Source organism: Acinonyx jubatus, chromosome C1 (assembly GCF_027475565.1).
Source record: "Acinonyx jubatus isolate Ajub_Pintada_27869175 chromosome C1, VMU_Ajub_asm_v1.0, whole genome shotgun sequence".
NCBI classification, from domain to species: domain Eukaryota; kingdom Metazoa; phylum Chordata; class Mammalia; order Carnivora; family Felidae; genus Acinonyx; species Acinonyx jubatus.
Window position 1 is genome coordinate 134,937,635 of NC_069381.1, and position 19,512 is coordinate 134,957,146.

General features: G+C 34.2%; 1 long non-coding RNA gene across 1 annotated transcript in view; it reads right to left on the reverse strand.

Moving 5' to 3' along the window:
- LOC113598233 (uncharacterized) overlaps positions 1 to 19,512 on the reverse strand; it is a 284,359-nt gene that overhangs the window by 73,729 nt on the left and 191,118 nt on the right. The window lies entirely within an intron of this gene.

The window sequence follows — 19,512 nt, forward strand, 5'->3', positions numbered from 1 at the left end:
ACAGTGTGCTTATGTTCTTTCAATCCAGTTTATTAAATATGTTGTTCAAATATTATTCTGTAGCTTTATTCATTTTTTCTAACCTATCAATGATTGAAAGAGGTCCCTTGAACACTCAAATTATGATTGAAAAATTAAGAATTTATCCTTATAATTAAACCAATTTGTATATTTTATTCCATAAAATAATAATATTCAAGTTTAATTTTTTAATTTATTTACTTATTATTCTGAGAGAGACAAAGAGAATGTGAGTGGGGGAGAGGCAGAGAGAGAGGAAGACAAAGAATCCTACGTAGGCTCCACAAGGTCAGTGCACAGAGCCCAATACAGGGCTCGAACTCACAACTGTGAGATTATGACCTGAGCCGAAATCATCACTCAACTGACTTAAACACCCAGGCGTCCCAATAATATTCGAGTTTAAAATTCATTTGTATTCCTTGTGAAAATTTTTTATCATTACCTAGTGACTCTCTCTATCCATAATAATGTTTTCTTTTTTAATTATTATTATTTATTTTTGAGAGATGGAGAATGACAGAGCATGAGTAGGAGAGGGCAGACAGAGGGAGACACAGAATCTGAAGCAGGCTCCAGGCTCTGAGCTGTCAGCACAGACCCTGATGTGGGACTTGAACCCAATAAACCGTGAGATTATTACCTGAGTGGAAGTCAGACGCTTAACCGACTAAGACACTCAAGCACCCGTAATGTTTTCTTAAAGACCATTTTGATATTAGTATGACTACCTCAGGGGTTTGTTTTTTTTTTTTTTTAATAATTTTTGTGTTCTATGTTTTAAATAAGTTTACTCTCAACTCTTCTAGGTGTATATTCCAAATAACACACATCTGGATTTTTAGTAAATATAATGTGGAAACCACTGTCCTATAAATGGCAAGTTCAGCACATACGTTTATTGAAATTTTGTTATGTTTGAATTCATTTCTAATACTATTCTTTTAATCCAACAGTTCTATATTCTTTTGTAATCTATTATTTGTCCTTAAATTTTATTTACTGATATTTCCTTGTGTATCTTTTTTCCCTATTTTCTTCTTCCTACTGATTTAGGAATAGCAAACTCTATTATTTTAGTCTTACTGTGTTTTCCTGTGAAATTTGGCCATGTGCTTTCAATCAACCCCAGTCTAAATAAGCAATTTTTTTAAGTTTATTTATTTATTTATTTATTTATTTATTTATTTATTTATTTATTTTGAGAGAGAGAGCACGTGGGCAAGTGGGGGGAGGGGCAGAAAGAGAGGGAGAGAGAGAATCCCAAGCTGGCTCTGTGCTGCCCCACATGGAACTCGATTCCAGGAAATGTGAGATTATGACCTGATGCAAAATCAAGAGTGGGATGCTCAGCTGACTGAGCCACCCAGGTGCCCCATGATAAACAATTCCTTAATAACACAATGCTGTTAAAATGCAGAACACCCTCCATTTCAACTCCCATACTGTGTTATCCAATATGTTAATTTCTCTCTTTTAAAATATGTTAACACCACATTAGACATTATTTTTATCATCATTAATGAAGACATTTTTTATTTCTAATTACATATTTGCTTACCAACTTCCTCCCTTTTCTTGTATCTAATATCATTCTTCTATGATTATTTTCATTTTTTCTTGAATATTTTGTTTTTGTTTTTGTTTTTGAGAGAGAGAGAGCCTGAGTGGTAGAGAGAGAATTCCAAGCAGACTCCATGCTCAGTGCAGAGCCTGACACAGGGCTCAATCTTACAACTGTGAGATTATGACCAGACCCAAAATCAAGAGTTGGCTGCTTAACCAACTCAGCCACCCAGCTGCCCCTTGAATAAATTCTTTAAAAGTTCCTTTAGTGCACAGTTGTTAATAGTAACCTCTGTATTTCTCTTTTAGCTATATATTTCTTCATATAAATTCAGATAGTAAAAGATACATTTGCTAGGTACACAACTATTATTGGTGTAGTTGTAGTAGTAGGAGTACTCAAAGACACTTTTACTTCTCTGTTATTGATGTTGTCTACTTCAATATAAATATTTATTCTTATATGTGATCTTCTTTTCTATTCCAATCTGATTGCTTCCCAATTATTTTCTGCTTTTGGTAACCTGCAACATCATTACAAAATCCTTTGCCTGAATTTCTGTTTTTATCCAGCTTAAAATGAATTGTGTTTCTGAAATCTGTAGATTCATATGTACTTTTAAAAAATAAATTATATCTTGAAACTCCTCAGATATTTCTTCTTCAGACATTATATCTCCTGAATTCTATTTTGTCCTTCTGGAACCCAAATTCAATTGTACAAATACTAAATTTACCCTTTTTCATAAATTTCAATTTTTTAAATCATGGTTTCCATCGTCTTTTCTCTCTATATTCTGTTGTCAGTAAGTTCTTCAAATATATTTTTCATTTCTCTAATTTTCTTTTGAGTTTTGTCTAATTTGCTCTTTATTATCATCAATGCATTCTGGAGATTACTTATATATATGTGTTATATATATATATTTTTTCAATTTTTTTAACGTTTATTCATTTTTGAGAGACCGAGAGACAGAGCATGAGGAGGTGGGGGATAGAGAGAGAGAGAAAGAGAGACATAGAATCTGAAGCAGGTTCCAGGCTCTGAGCTGTCAGCACAGAGTGTGACACAGGTCTCGAATACTCCAACAGCAAGATCATGACCTGAGCTGAAGTTGGACGCTTCGGAGACTGAGCCACCCAGGCACCCCATGTGTATATATATTTTTTAAGTTTAGTTTGCCTAATCATTCCTGAAAATTCCCTATTACCTTTACTGCCAATATAGTTTTTAAACATCTGATATCTTCAGTTATGTATTCTGAATGTAATCATTTTAATATCAAATTAATGTGGAGGAATCTACATCTGTTGTGGGTTTTTGTTTGTTTGTTTTTTCTGCTTTTGCTAACTCTGACTTACTTGTGTGTCTGGTGATTTCTGATTGTAGGTTTATACTTGCTTGGCTCTTATCACCAGCCATTTCAGTCTGGCTCAGCAAGGTCTTCTTTCATCTGGCCCAAAACGTAGTATCTGATGACAGATCTCTGCATTGTATTGGCGTTTTCCCTCAGGACAACCATGTTTCTTTCTATCTGAGTTGGATATTGCAGGCACACAGTTGAATCCATTTTTATGGGATATCTTTGGGATGTTCCCTTTTTATTACAAACCCAGCAACACACTCAAAAGGTAAAGTTTATTTAGATCTAGTAATTACGAAAAAGGGGGGTATTCCTAGAGCTTCTTGTTTGCTATAATGTAAGAAACAGAGGTCTGCTCTTACATATGTCTATATAACTTTCCTTTTTCAGATTTGCATATTTGCTTAATCATGTATATATAGCATGCTGCCCTAATACTTTGTAATGGTGATGGAGACCCATTCTGTTTCTGTTTTCACTGCAGAATCTTCTAATGTTAGTTTACTGTATAATTATGTGTATATTAACTTTATTATTACAGTCAGCTGTAGAAAAGTAGTCTTATCTCCTCTGGTAAAGCATTTCAATTTAAATCAACTAATGTGTTACAAAGTACAAACGGTAATGTATGTGTCATATAAGAACTCCTTAGATTATTTTTCTTTTCATTTTTGTATTCCTTGAATTGAATGCTGTGTTTCTTGTATGTGGGTCACCTAATAAATGTGTATTGAATTAATATAAATGTGTACAGGTGGAAAGAAGTGAGGGGAAAAGGAAGGTAGGAGGGAAGGAAGGAAGAAAGAAGAGTAGGTAGTGAGGAAGGTAGTGGCATAATCCTTAAATAAAAAAGTAGTCTTTATTTTACACAATATATAGATACAAATTAAAATACAAATTTTAATATTGACTTTTTTAGTTAGCTGGTTAGATACAGCAGCTAAAGAGACCAGAGAGCATAATAACCTCTCTATTTTGCGTTTATTAATTTATTCCATAATGATGCAAATCCCCCCCTTGGATCTGCTTATGGATTATGTTGGTTGCAAGTAGTTTAAAGGTTATATAAATGCAAGTATGAGTAAGTGTTCAAAATATTCTCATTAAAAACTGCTCTGTCCTCTGGTTTTATATTAAATCCACATGGAATGATGCTGTAGTGATAGGAAAAGTAGTAAATAGCCAGGCCTCTTTTTTTGTGAATCTACTATCCATTATTCATTATTATAATCTCTTTATTCTCCTCAACTGTTCACTGTATATAAATAATAGTTGGCTATTTGGCTGATTAAAACAAAAAGATCTACTGGTTAAGATGTAGCTCATTTAGAGTCATTTTGATTTAGTTTAATAAAAATAAAATCTCAATCTAATATTTGATCTTAAAATTCCAAAGATAATCTGGAGATCCTTAAATAATTGTTTCTTACATCTGTGTTTTACTAGATTGCCCAAGGCATCTTTCAGGAATTGATACCTATAAATCATATATAAGTGGATAGGATGATATAAATCCTCAAAACTATTAAACAATATCAATAACACACTTAGCCATTGTCTGTTAAACTAAAACAGAATTCTAAAATTCCATCACTGCCAAAAGTCAACATAATACTCTTTGGGTGGTGATGTAACATTATTCCAATGCTCCCAAAATTATTCTGCCAGGTATCAAGTCCTGCCTAATTCTGCAATTATGTTGGAGTGTGTCCTGATATACCATTAGTGTTGACCTATGTTGTTATGGGTTGACAGATCTGTACACATGGCTGGGACCCACCCTACTGCAAAGGTAAATTAATGTTGTCAGTGAATTTAGGAATTCCTGATTTTTAAAAGCCTAGAGAAAAGAAGCACTAATTAAATGATAGATAGGTAGAAAGATAGGTAAATTCTAGCATTTCTTTGGTGTGTATAGTAACCTGTTTATAAGCTCTTATTCTAAATTACATGCTTATTGAGGACAGATACTAATTCCTAGTGCAATAAGCAATCAATTCAGTTGAAGAATAATTTACTATCTTCTATTCTGTTGAATAAATTAAGGAACTCTAGTAAATTTACCTTTAACAGACATTTTATATTTATTTTTTCCCAAAATGTTAACTATAAATTTGTGATCATTACTCTTAAATATATCTCTCAATATTTTTTAAAAATAGGAAATCCTATTAAAACAGTAATAATAATGACCAATATTTGTAAACTAATTTCATTTCCTAATTTCATTTGTCTCTCATAGTAACTCTGTGAGTTGGACTGACATCGTCAACCATTTTTTTGCAAAGGTAACTGATATTTAGACATGTTCAATAATGTGTCCAAAGTCACACAGCCCTCACAGAGCCAAAGTGAGGACTTTAATCCAGGCCTTATTATTCTAAACCTTTTATACCTTCCACTACAATATGCTTCTTATTTTTCTCTCATCAACTTTACATAAGACTGTTCATTATGTTTGATTGGAAGCACCCCAACCAAAATATGCATATAGCCCATCTTTAGGATAGTCAATATTTAAATATTTTTCAAAAATAGATTTCCTAACAATTTATTTTTTTAATGTTTATTTATTTTTGAGCAAGCGAGAGAGAGAGAAATAGAGCGAGCGAGCATGAGCAGTGGAGGGGCAGAGAGAGGGAGACATAGAACTGGAAGCAGGTTCCAGGCTGCAGGCGGTCAGCACAGAGCCTTATGTGGGGGCTCGAACTCACAAAACGTGAGATCATGACCTGAGCCAAAGTCGGAGGCTTAACCGATTGAGACACCCAGGCACCCCATGATTACTTAACAATTTCTAAAACTCATGCATTTAGAGATAGATTTTTACCAATTACACCTACTATATTTATTACTACAATAGGGGATTTTATTTTTATGGTCCTACTACATGTAACAATTAAGTCTTCAAATGTTTATAAAAAGCATTTATAAAATGTAATATATTCTTTAGTTTTCTTCATTTTTCTAAGAAAAAACTGTTTCTTCACTGAGTCACAAAGGCTTTAAGAAAATATTGTTTTCCATTTTGTCTTTCTTTTTATTTTTTTTCAAGCATTTAGCTTTAGAGGCTTTTCTGGAGTTTTCTTTCTATGAAAGCACTTTGGATCATAATTTATGAGGTAGGTTGAATCAGATAATAATGTATGCCATTTATACTTTATCATACTCACATAGCTTTATGGGTGTGTACCTTAGAGGCACAGAGGCAAATTTTTATTAACACATGTTTATACATAATTGACCAATTGGGAAGTGGTAAGAAGTAATGGCTGTGATTTACATAGACTAAGAAATGTCTTAGAGCACCTCACCCTGTCTGGAGCCCCCACTGTGACAGATGAGCCAATGCCTGTGGGGGATGACAGCATGCTATTTATGGCATTTCCTTCTGAGACAATTAAGTAACATATGCCAAGACCATAGGGATTATCTTTGAGCTACACAGTATGTAACTCTATCTGAAGAGAAATATAATATTTTACAAATTTGACAAACCATAAGAAAGCTTAAATTGATTCACCCATTTTAATAAATGCAATAACTTTTTTGTGCCTTAATAAGATTTATTTCTTGATAAGGGTATGTTATAAAAAATTAACATGTTATATACATGTATTATTCAGAAAATATGGCATATTTATTTTGTTGGGATGCAATGTTCATAATGAACTCTTACACAGGCAAGTTATTTTAACAGCTGCTTTTCCTTCCCATATTCAATCCAAACCAAATGGAAAAGTTGGTTCACTGTAGAAATAAAAACTAATTTCTTATTGTAGTACTGCACTATTACTCAGCATGCTATAATTTGGAGAAGACAATGGGCTGACCAGGGTGAATGAGGGGTAAGGAAGGGAGGATTTAGATATCAGGATGGATACGAACGACTGTTTTAACATTGTCTTCAGTGACACAGCTGAAGTAGAATCAACGTAGTGCTGGGTTTATTGGGAGCATTTATATGGCCCGAGCTATGGCTTCCAAGCACTTTAGGTTTGTTTCCATTTTATTACTGAGGTCAACGAGGCCTAGAGAGATTTATCTAGAAATGCAAATTCCCGTTGGAAGTTTATTATAAATTAGAAAGCATACATTAGAGAATGGTAGGAACAGAATCAGTAAAATAAGTGTTCCAAAATGGTGTCAAAGGAAGATTGGAACTCACTTCCTCCCTTGGACACACCAAATCTATGGCTACGTATGGATCATTTCCCACTTAAAAAAATATGGGAAAACTAGACAAACTGCTCTCTACAACAAAAGATAAAAGGACTACATCGAGATGGGAAAGAGGTGGAGACACAGTCTGGCAAAAAACCCCACCCCAGTGGGTGCAGTATACAATAGGGAGGAATCTCAACAGACAGGCACTTCTCCCAGAGAAGCAAAGGGTTGGTGCTCACATCAGGCATTCTCATTCCTGGGATCTGCATTGGAGATAAGAGACCCCAGTATGTCTGGCTTGGAAAACCAATGGAGTAGACATCAAGCATCCCAAAGTGTTGTAGAGAGCTGAGATTTCCTTCTTGGAGGGCTCATTAGAGTGTTATTTGCCCTGAGACCCAGTGAAAAAACAGCACTTTGAAAAGCAACTAGACTGTATGTGAAGGAGATTCATTTGCTGGTTTGGGGTTGGAGGGGCAGGGGACAGTTGAGATGTTCCCCAGAGATGAAGATGCTGGCAAATGTCACTGGTGCACTCTCCATATAGTCTGCTAGTACAAGGAAACAAGGTCTCACATGGCAACTTCCCACCAACTCCCATCAACTCATGAACAGCATTCATGGCACTTGCTGACAATGGATAATGCAGCATTGGAGCATACTCCTGCTACCTGGCCAGGATAGGTGGATAGGAACAGTCACAGAGTTCTCTTGATCCCTAGCTAAAGTTTATGAGCATAAGCAGTTGCAACACTCCCCTGTCCCCTAGCTGGAGAGCTCAAGCAGTTGGGGCATGTTCCTGCTCTTAGTCTAAAGCTCCTGCCCAGGCACAGAGAAGGCTGCAATCAAGACATTTTTCTGCTTCCTTTCTGAAGATGGAGAGCATGCCTCACCACCATCACTTTCTTGATAACTTGCCAAGCCAGTGGTACACAAAATCCACATAGAGGATACTCCTTATTCACCTGGCCATGGTGGCTAAGGAGGTTGGGGTTCAGAGCTCCACAAGACTGCAATAATTGGAAAGATAGTTCTTGATAGGCCAATATCATGAGGGCGCTGCTAAGAGAGCAGACTGAATCACTAGCCCAATCTTCCAGTGAAAAGGCCTACTTACTTAGCTTGGAGCTTCAACCTGAGGGATAGGCTGTAGGTTTCCCATACATTGAGAAGCTAAAGAGGTGCTCCCAGGAAATGTAAGCAGGGAGACACATCCTTGTGCATCCCTGGCCCCACTATGGTTCAACAAGACTCCCCAGAAAAGAGCTTATACACTTCTCTGGAGCCCCAATTTATAAATATTTTATTTTTAGGGAATCTCTACACCCAACATAGGTCTCAAACTTACAACCCTGAGACCAAGAGTCATACGCTCCACCAACTGAGCCAGCCAGGCTCCCCTAGAGTCCCAATTTTTTAAACTGTTTCCCTGGGACATCTCTGGATCTCCTGGTCTAGGAGCCAACAAGGATTATAATTGAAGCCCCACAGGACTGTACATATTTTAGAAGTTGCTTCCTCAGGGTCTGGCTTCCAATCTGCCTGAAACTAAGTGCTAAATGATATTCTTTCCCTTGGATTACTGACAGATCTTGGTGCACTCTAAACAATCGGGACATATCAAGAATACATTGGGTAGTTTAGACAATCATGAAAGTTTGAGGCACAAACAAAAGCTAGGGCAAGGTTGAACAAGAAGTAACATGACCTAAACAAAGCCACTCCTTCAAGACTGAGAGAGGTAGCTGTTTCACCTAATACATAGAAACCAACTCAGAGCATCAACAAAATGAGGAGACAGAGAAATATGTTCCAAAAGAAGACAGAAGGAAAAAAACTCAGAAGAAGACCTTAATGATAAAGAGATAGGTAATCTACCCAATAAGGAATTCAATGTAATGATCATAAAGATGCTTACCAAACTCTGGAGAAGAATGAATGAACATAGTGAGAACATCAACACAGAGACAGAACAACAAAAGAAAGTACCAAAAAAGAAGTCATGCAAGCAAAGAATACAATAACTGAACTAAAAATGCACTAGGAGGGGTTCGACAGCAGACTGAATGAAGTAGAGTAACAGATCAGCAAACTGAAAGATGAAGCAAAGGAACTCAAGCAGGAACAGCAGCAAAAGGAAAAAGAATTTTTAAAAATTAAGAGAACTTAAGGGACCTCTAGAACATCAAGTGGAATTATGTTTACATTATATGGTTCCCAGAAGAAGAGACAGAGAAAGGAGCAAAAAAAAAAAAATATTTGAAGAAATAATGGCTACACACTTCCTTACCCTAAAGAAGGAAACAGACATCCAGGTCCAGAAAGCCCAGAGATTTTGAAATAAGATAAACCTAAAGAAAGCCACATTTAGACATATTGTAAATAAAGCATCAAATGTTAAAGAGAGAATCTTAAAAGCAGCAAGAGAAAATCAACTTGCTACATACAATGGAAACCTGAACAAAAATCACAAGAGTTCTCTGCAGAAATTTTGCAAACCAGAAGGAAGTTGCATGCTACTTTCAAAGTGCTGAAAGAAAAATTTCCAAACAAGGATACACTACGCAGCAAAATTATCATTCAGATTTGATAATTTGAATTATCAGATTTGATAATTAAAATTTGCAAAATTTAAAGGAGTTTATCACTATTAAACTGGCCTTAAAAAATATTAAAGAGACTTTTTTAAGCTAACAAGAAATGGCACTAATCAATAACAAGAAAACATACAAAAGTAAAAATCTCACTGGAAAAGATAAATATATAGTAAAGGTAGATAATCAATCCCTCTTAAATCTACTAAGAAGATTAAAAGACAAAAGTAATAGCATTAATTATGATGACAGTAATTAGATGATACATAAAAAATATATAAAATGATATAAAAACATAGAACATGGAGATAGTAAAAGTGTAGAGTTTTGAAATGTGTTCAAACTTATGTTGCTATCAAATTAAAATAGTGTTATATCCATACAATAAAAAAATGTAACTGAAAGAAATCCTTATGGTAAATACACACAAAAAAATGAGAAATGGATCTAAACATAACTGTAAAGTAAGTCATCAAACCACAAGGGAAAGGAGAAAGAAAAGAAGAAATTAACAGAGAAGAACTACAAAAAAACAGCTCAGAAAACAAAGTGGCACTAAGTACATACATTTCAATAACCGATTTAAATGTAAATGGAATAAATTCTTCAAGACTTAATACATATATAGAGAATATTCCATCCAAAAACTGCACAATGTACATTTTTTTCTGAAGTGCATGTGGAACACTCTCCAGGATAAATCACATGTTAGCCTACAAAACATATCTCAATAAATTTAGGAAAATGAAAATCATACCAACCATCTTTTCCAAACACAGTGGTATTAAGCTAGAAGTCGACTATAAGAGGAAAACTGGAAAAATGAGAAATGTGTGGAGATTAAAAAACATGTTGCTGAACAACTACTAGAAGAAATCAAAGAAATAAAAAAAACCTAGAGACAAATGAAAACAGAAATATGGTATACTAAAATCTATGGGATACAGCAAAAGTGATTCTAAGAGTAAAGTTCATAGCAAAAAAAAAAAAAAAAGAAAAAAAGAAAAAAGAAAAGAGTAAAGTTCATAGCAATCTAAGCCTACGTAAGAAGCAAGAAACATCTAACATAAGCATTTTTTTACTTTATTCCCAAAGAAACTAGAAAAGGAAGAACCAAGCCCAAAGTTAGTAGAAGGAAGAAAATTAAGTTCAGAGTGAAGATACATGAAACAGAGACTAAAAAGACAATAGAAAAGATCAAAGAAATGAAGAGCTGGTTATTTGAAAATACTGTATAAACAAAATTGACAGACCTTTAGCTAGACTCATCAAGCCAACAAGAGAGGGCTCAAATGAATAAAATCTGAAATAAAAGAGAAGTTACAAATGATACCACAGAAATATAAAGGATCATAAGAGACTACTATGAACAATCATGCCAACAATCATGAAGACTGAATCATGAAGAAATCTACAATCTAAATAAACTGATTACTAGTATAGAGATTAAATCAGTTATCAAAAACCTCCCCCAAAAAAGTCCAGGAAGAGACAATTTCCCTGGTTAGTACTACCAAACATTCAAAGATTTAATATCTATCCTTCTCAAACTTTTCTAAAAAATTAAAGAGGAAGAAAAGCTTCCAAACTGACTTCATGAGTCCAGCATTACCTTCATACCAAAAGCATGGAAGAATACCACAAAAAAAAAATAAAATTACCTCCAATATTCCTGTTACACATAGATGAAAAATCCTCACCAAAATATTAGTAACTGAATTCAACAAGCATTAAAAGGATTATACACCATGACTAAGTGGAATTTATTCCAGGGATCCAAGGACAGTTCAACATCTGCAAATCAATCACACTGATACAACACATTAACAAAATGAAATATAAAAATCATATGATTTTCTAAATAGATGCAGAAAAAACAGCTGAAAAATACAACATCCATTTATGATACAAAAAAGGAAAAAAACTCTCAAAAAAAGTGGGTAGAGAGGGAATGTACCTACAATAAAGGTCATATATGGCTAACCCACAGCTAACATTATACCCAAAGATGAAAAGCTGAAAGCTATTCCTTTAAGATCAGGAATAAGACAAAGATGCCCACTCTTCCCACTTATATTCAACAAGGTATTAGAAGTCCTAGACACAGCAATTATACAAGGAAAAGAAATAAAGGCATTCCAAACTGGAGAGGAAGAAGTAAAACTGTCACTATTTACAGATGATGTAATACTATATATAGAAACACTAAAGACTTCACCAAAATCTGCTAAAACTAATACATGAATTCAATAAAGTTTCAGGATACAAAATCAATATACAAAATCTGTTTCACTTGTATACACGAATGAACTATAAGAAAGAGAAATCAAGAAAACAATCATATTAAAAATTGCATCACAAAGAATAAAATACTTTGGAATAAATTTAACCAAGGAAGGGAAAGACCTGCACACTAAAAACCATAAAACATTGATGAAAAACTAATGAAGACACAAATAAATGGCAATGAGTTAGAAGAACAAATAAATAGAATAGAATATATAAGAATAAACAAATAAATGGAAATGAATTAGAAGAATTAATATTGTTAAAATGTTTAAACTACCCAAAGCAATCTACAGATTCAATGCAATCCCCATCAAAATTCCAATGGCATTTTTCACAGAACTAGGACAAATAGCTCTCAAATCTGTATGAAAGCACAAAAGACCCCAAATAGCTAAAGAAATCTTGAGAGGTAAGAACAAAGCCAGAGGTATCATGATCCTTGATTTCAAGGTATAATACAAAGCTATAGTAACAAAACAGAGCGGTATTGGCATAAAAACAGACACATAATTCAATGAAACATAAACAAATGCATATATTGTCAATCAATTTATGACAAAGGAGGCAAGAATACACAATGGTAAAAGGATAGTCTTTTCAATCAGTGGTATTGGAAAAACTGGACAGGTACATGCAAAAAAAATGAAACTAGACCAATATCTTACACTGATACAAAAATTAACTCAAAATGGATGAGAGATTAGAATGTAAAACCTGCAACCATGAAACTCCTAGAAGAAACATAGGTGGTAAACTCCTTGACATCAATCTTAGAGATATTATTTTAGATCTGACTTCAAAGGCAGATGAAAGAAAAACAGAAACAAATGGGACCACATAGAACTAAAAAGCTTCTGTACTGTGAAGGAAACTATCAATGAAATCAAAGAGCAATTTACTAAGTCAGAGAAGATATTTGTAAATCATATATCCAATATGGGGTAATATCTGAAGTATATAAATAACTCCAACAACTCAATAACAATAACAACAGCAAAAAAAAAAACCAAAACAAACAATCTGCTTAAAAATGGGCAGAGGGTCTAAACAGACATTTTTTTCCAATGAATATATACAGATGGCTGACAGGCACATGAAAAGATGCTCAATACCACTTATCATCAGGGAAATGCACACCACAAGATATCAACTTACACCTGTCACAATGACTATTATCAAAAAGAAAAGAAATAAGTGTTGGCAAGAATGTGGAGAAAAGGGAAACCTTGTGCACTCTTTTTGGGAATGGAAATTAGTACATTCTATGTTCACTATGAAAACCATATGGAGTTTTCTCAAAAAATTTAAAATAGAGCTATTTTTATGATCCAGCAATTCCACTACTCAGTATCTGTCTGAAAAACACAAAAACACAGATTCAAAATGATATACACCACTATGTTCACTGCAGCACATTTACAATAGTCAAGATATAGTAACAACCTAAGTGTCCATTGATGGATAAACAGATAAAGAAGATGTGGTGTGTGTGTGTGTGTGTGTGTGTGTGTACAGTAGAATATATACAGTAGAATACTACTTAGCCATAAAAAGGGAAAAACTGAAATCTTGCATTTGTAATAATATGGATGGATCTTGAGGGTGTTATGCTAAGTGAAATAAGTTAGACAGAGAAAACAAATATTATAAGATCTGTTACATGTGGAATCTAAAAAATAAATCAAAACCAAATCAATATTCATAAATATAGAGAACAGATTAGATTAGATTTGGTCTCACCAAAGAGGTGAGAGTCAGCCGGGGGTAAGGGGGGATTTATGAAGATTAAGGACAAACTTCCAGTTATAAAATAAGTAAGTCATGGGAATGTAATGTACAGCACAGGGAATATAGTTGATAACATATTAATAATTTGGATGGTGACAGATGGTAACTATATTTATTGTGGTAATCTTTTTGCAATGTATAAAGATATTGAATCTTTTGTTGTACACCTGAAACTAATATAATATTGTATGTCAGTCATACTTCAATACATTTAAAAAAAAGAATCATTAAAATATCTAGTTTTAACATAACTGTATCTTGGGGCCTTCATATATCCATAGCCAACTCACATTCTTTGGACAATACAGTAATGCAAGAACTATTTGTTAGATAAATGAATAGAAAGGAGAAGTAGTTTTTCTGTATCTCTCCTCATATTTCTTATTTCATTCAACTTGATTTATGACCGTATTTGCCCCATGTTCCTGAATTTCATGCTGCATGGTGCTGGACCTACATATATGACTTTTTATCCTAAGGTAAAGTATGTATGAGGTAATCACTGCTAATTTCAGTTATGACCTAGTTTTAAAAGACTGCTATAAATACCAGTTTCTGCTCATTGTAAAAGCAAAGCAAAGCAAAGTAAAGAAAGAAAAGAAAAGAAAGAAAAAAGAAAAGAAACCGAAGGAGGGAGGGAGGAAGGAAATAAGGAAGGAGGGGAGGAAGAGAGAGAAAAGGAAAGAAAGGGAGAGAGAAGAGAAGAGAAGAGAGAAGAGTAGAGAAGAGAAAGAAGAAAAGAAAGAAAAGAAGAGAAAAGAAAAGAAAAAGAGAAATAAAGAAAAAGGAAGAAAGAAAAAATTGATATGAAAAGACTACTTTAATGGAAATTAACAGAATTTCCTGGCCTCCCAGAAGTTATTTATTTGCTCTCTCAACCAGTAGCACAGTGTATCAGAGTGCCTTTATAATGGCTTTTGAGTCATAGGATGCATATGCTATGTCATTCCTTATGATAACTACAGTGACATGACTTCCTATTTTGCAAACAGAACAGGTGAAAGGCAATGAAATTGGTGGTAAAACAATGACAATATCAGATTTGGATATTAGACCCATAAACCTAGCAGTGGGCTCTAGTAGAGATCTGAAAATTTGACATGGAAGTTTGCCTTATATTTATACACTGTTTTTAAATTGAGAAATAATTTCATGTATATATCTTATTTAAACTCTGTTCAACTTCTAGCACAATTTGCTAGCATCTATGGAGGCCCTGAGACTCATCAAAGAATGAAGAAGAAGCAAATTTCCTTAATCCATGATGTTCAAAAATCCACCTTGAATACATTCTTTTTTCCTTCCCTTTTCTCCTGTCCTTTATTCTGTCATTCTCTCTTGTTTTCTCTCCTTCCATCTACACATGCTTACTGAGTTTCTTCTATGAGCACAACACTGTGATAAACACTGTTCTTTTTAATGCTGGGCAGCTCTGGGCAGTGTTTCTTGGTTTTCTGAAACCTATACCTTCAGAATCCCAGCACTCTTCTGGCTCCACAATCCCAAACACTTTTTTGTAAAGGAATAAGACAAAGTAGCATGAAAAATATTTATTGCCTAAATTTTATCCCCATTGATTTTTATTTCTGTATCTCATCTCATCTTCTAGGTGGTTTGGGAATAAGAGAAAAAGCAGAGGCAGGCTAGTTATATTATTCCCTCTAAAAATTGTCTAATACTAATATACAACACCTACTGTGAAAGAAAAATAGAGTTGATTTTACTAAATGTCATAATTTTTCCAGAATGGATATGTCACCTAGAGCAGCTAGAGAACATTGCCAGTACCTATTACAGTGGTGTGAACACAGGATCTTTTACAAATATTACTTCATGAATGTTGCCCCTCATATATTAGCCACTTAAGTAAGTGGATTTCCATTAATTATTTCTAATCATATGTCCTTCCTTACAATTAACAAAAGCTGACAATGATGTAGTCTTGTAACGTAGGGTTTTATTGTCCTAGTATTTTTCACTCTTCATTTTCACTCTTTTTCAGGGGAAGTTTTCCTTCTTTCCGATAATTACTCCCGTGTTAACAAGAATAGACTTCCAGAAAACCAATGGCCCTATGGAGAGGCTAGATATAACACTTAGGAATCCTTTAGATTACAAGAAACAGACAGTAAGTTTAACTATTTACAGGAAAGCTATTAAGGGTTCTCAAGATTGTTGAGAGTGGAGAAATAGTGTTGGAAAATGGTCAGAAAAAGGCAGCTACAGAGGCTGTGATATGGGAAGCTCAGCTATCGACATCTAGTTGGAATAGCCAGATCTGAACAAAGGGACTTCCATTAATTGATCATCTCTCTTTCTCTTTAAGTCATTTGTTCCCATGCAAAAGCCAACTAGAGGCATTCGGCTGGCTGACTCTCAAACACTGGCTAACACCAATGGCACTACAGTTTCCAGTTCTACAGTGGGAAGAGCATTGCCTCCATTGCCTCCAACCTAATGCAGTAAGGAGTGGGGACAGTCACAATCCCTAAAAGGGGGGGGGTGAATGTGAACAAAAAGGACTATTTAGTAGAAGCTATTAAAATATGAACAATTTAAAGTGATAGCAAGCTTAACATAATTTACAGCATGCAACTATAAGATATAGGTAGGAACCTGTGGAAGGTAACAGAGATAAGAGGTTGCTAAGAGATAACAGAATCCCAGTTGGTAGAGTCTTGGAGCTGGAGGGAACTGAAGAGAGCCTACCATGCACAGTAGTAATTCTGTTGGTGATTAATCTGAGGGTTGGGATGAAATTATTCAAAGTTGCTACTAGATTTTTTCAAAACACAGCTGGTGTCCAGTTTTGCAGAATTCCTTTTAATGATTGTTCACATTTTCCCACTATATCAGGCTCCCCATGATGGAAAGAATTCCTCCCAGGGCCTCTCCTCACTTATTCAGTGCTGCTAATGAATCTATGCCTTACTTGTTGAGTCTTCAAGAAGTCCTTTAAAGCAGCAACCAAAGGAGTTTTGTTGATCATAATTAATAAATTCTGAGGGGATACATATAATGGTTAGGTTTATACACAAACCCAAAGTTTAATCATTTTTATTAATTCATCATTTAATAACTAGATATTAAGCTATTAGTTAAAATAAAACTCATAATTTTAAACTGCTATATTGTGATTATAATTCCATTTATTTTATGTGAGCATTAAAAAATGTTACCTCTTTTATAAGCCTTTATTTATTCTTGAAATTGATAGAATATCTTCCAACTTCTCATTTTTTTCTAGCCTTTGTGTGCTTGAGTTCAGGAAGTATGTCTTACTTACACTTATATCTTGCTATGTGGCATGTAAGCAATTTTCCCAGAACCTTCCCTACTGCTACTCTAATCTAGAGAAAGATATATGAGCATTGTTCAGAGATTCATCAAAATCCGTAGTGTTCAAGGATCAACCTCCTACTAAAGTGGCAAACAAATATTGGGCACTCATAGAAAATTAGCAAAGATCCAGCAGTCTAAATAAAGGGGCAATTTGTACTATTAAAAAAATTATTTTATTTTTGGCCTCTTAGGTGACCAAAAGTATTTAAGAAAAACACTAAAAATACACAATAGGTGGCAAATAGGTCCTCCCCTACTCTGCTTCAGTGCATGTAAATTGCTACAACCATTTCAGAGGGAGAGTTATCAAAATTTAATGCAATTATAAATATGTCTCTCCCTTGGCTCAGCAATTCCATTTCTAGGAATTCATCCTACAGTAATTCTGGTACCAGTGCACAAAGATAAAAATATATGGAGATTCGCTAAGACACTGTTGGTCATACCAAACCTGGCAACAACCCAAATGTCCAGAAATAAAGCAATGGCTTAATGAATGTGACATATTCTCATAATAAAATAAGATGCAGCTTATAAAAGAAACTGAATAGATCTCAATGTACAGATTTGGAAAGATGGCCAAAATACAAAGTAAAAACACCACATTACCAGTTATATAACCCTACTGAATCTATCTATATGGGTGTATATAAAAGGAAATATTCTGTATACATATACAGAAAACTGAAACAGAAATTGTCCTTGAGTAAAATATTAATTGGTTATATTTATTTACATTTCTGTATTATGCTAATGTTTTCAAATATGAGATATTACCCTTACAATAAGAAAGTTTATAAATCAGAATGCAAGGAAATGGACACCATGTGCTTCCAATTTAGTGAAAATGGACTTATTTAGAAAAAACACATTAGCAAGTTATAATAAAAATTTAACGATAATTATTGCTGAAGGGAATTTGTGAATTTTATACTTTCCTGTATTTTATAAAATTTCTACAACAGACCTCTGTTGCTTTTATTATTGGGAGAGCACACAATAGCACACCAATTTATAAATAATCTAGCTACTATTATGTGTGTTATAGAAAGATTTTGATTCTAATTTATTGTAATAATCACATAGAAATTGTAGGGTAAATCTGAAGAAATCATCATAGTTTTTAAATATCTTTCCATCAAATGCTTCTTATAATTTATTTTCAATAGGCATAAAACTGTATACATAAAGCAAATCTCAGTATAAATATCCAATAATGAAGGTTAGCATACATGAATTTGGATTGTTGGTGTATGCTCAACTGAAAATTATACTCTTAGCAATCTTACAAAGAAGTGATTCTCATTTTTTATGGGGAAATGGAGGAGTGAAAAGGCCAATGTATTGAAGATGATGGTGAGGTGAATAAAGATGATGTTAGAAAATAAATGTGTACATAATTATATTATACACAAATACATCGCAATAACTATGTACCTTAACGTGTTTAAATACGTTAAAATATTGAATTATCTCATGTTATGACAGTCTTAGGAGCAGTGATCATTAGAATCCCTATCTTTTATAGATGAGGAAACTTAGGCATAGAGACATTAAAGAACTTTCTTAAGATCAGGAAGTCTCCTCCTGTGAATCAAGGAGTTTGGTAAAATTTGATATTACGGCGCTTCGTATGTGACTTTGGTGCTTCATACTCCACAGTATCTGTACTGGGAGTCACTTAGGTTACCCCCCTCCTCCTTTTCAGTCCCACACTATAAGCTTATCTGGCAGATGTGAGGCTTTCTAAATTATAAAAATTCTGAGAAGATTCTACCACCTTGAGCTATACTCTTAGTAAGTCTCCCTTTATTTATTTAACTTTTTTTTAAAAGTGTCTTTATTTATTTTGAGTGGGAGAGAGAGCCAGGAAGGAGCAGAGAGAGAGGGAGAAAAAGAATCTTAAGCAGACTCTGGGCTGTCAGCACAGAGGCTGACACGGAACTCCATCTCACGAATTGTGAGATCACAATTCTTGAGCTGAAATCAAGAGTCAGGCAGACACCTAACTGGCCGAACCACCCACAAGCCCTTTTCCTCAGTGTTTATTTAGTGCTACATTTTCTTAGCCATCAGTTTTGAGTTAGACATTAGATTGGTTAAGCATTAAAACATCCATTTATAAATGTTTTTCTTTACTTGTAAAGATAGAGAACAAACTGAGGGGTGATGGAAGGAGGTGGGCAGCGGATGGGCTAGATGGGTGATGGGTGCTAAGGAGGGCATTTGTTATGATGAGCACTGGATGTTGAAAGTAAATGAATCACTGAATTCTACTCCTGAAACCAATATTACATTGTATGTTAACTAACTAGAATTTAAATAAAAATTTGCAAGAAAAAAATAAATGCTTTTCTTTCTTACATACGCAGTTTTGAAAC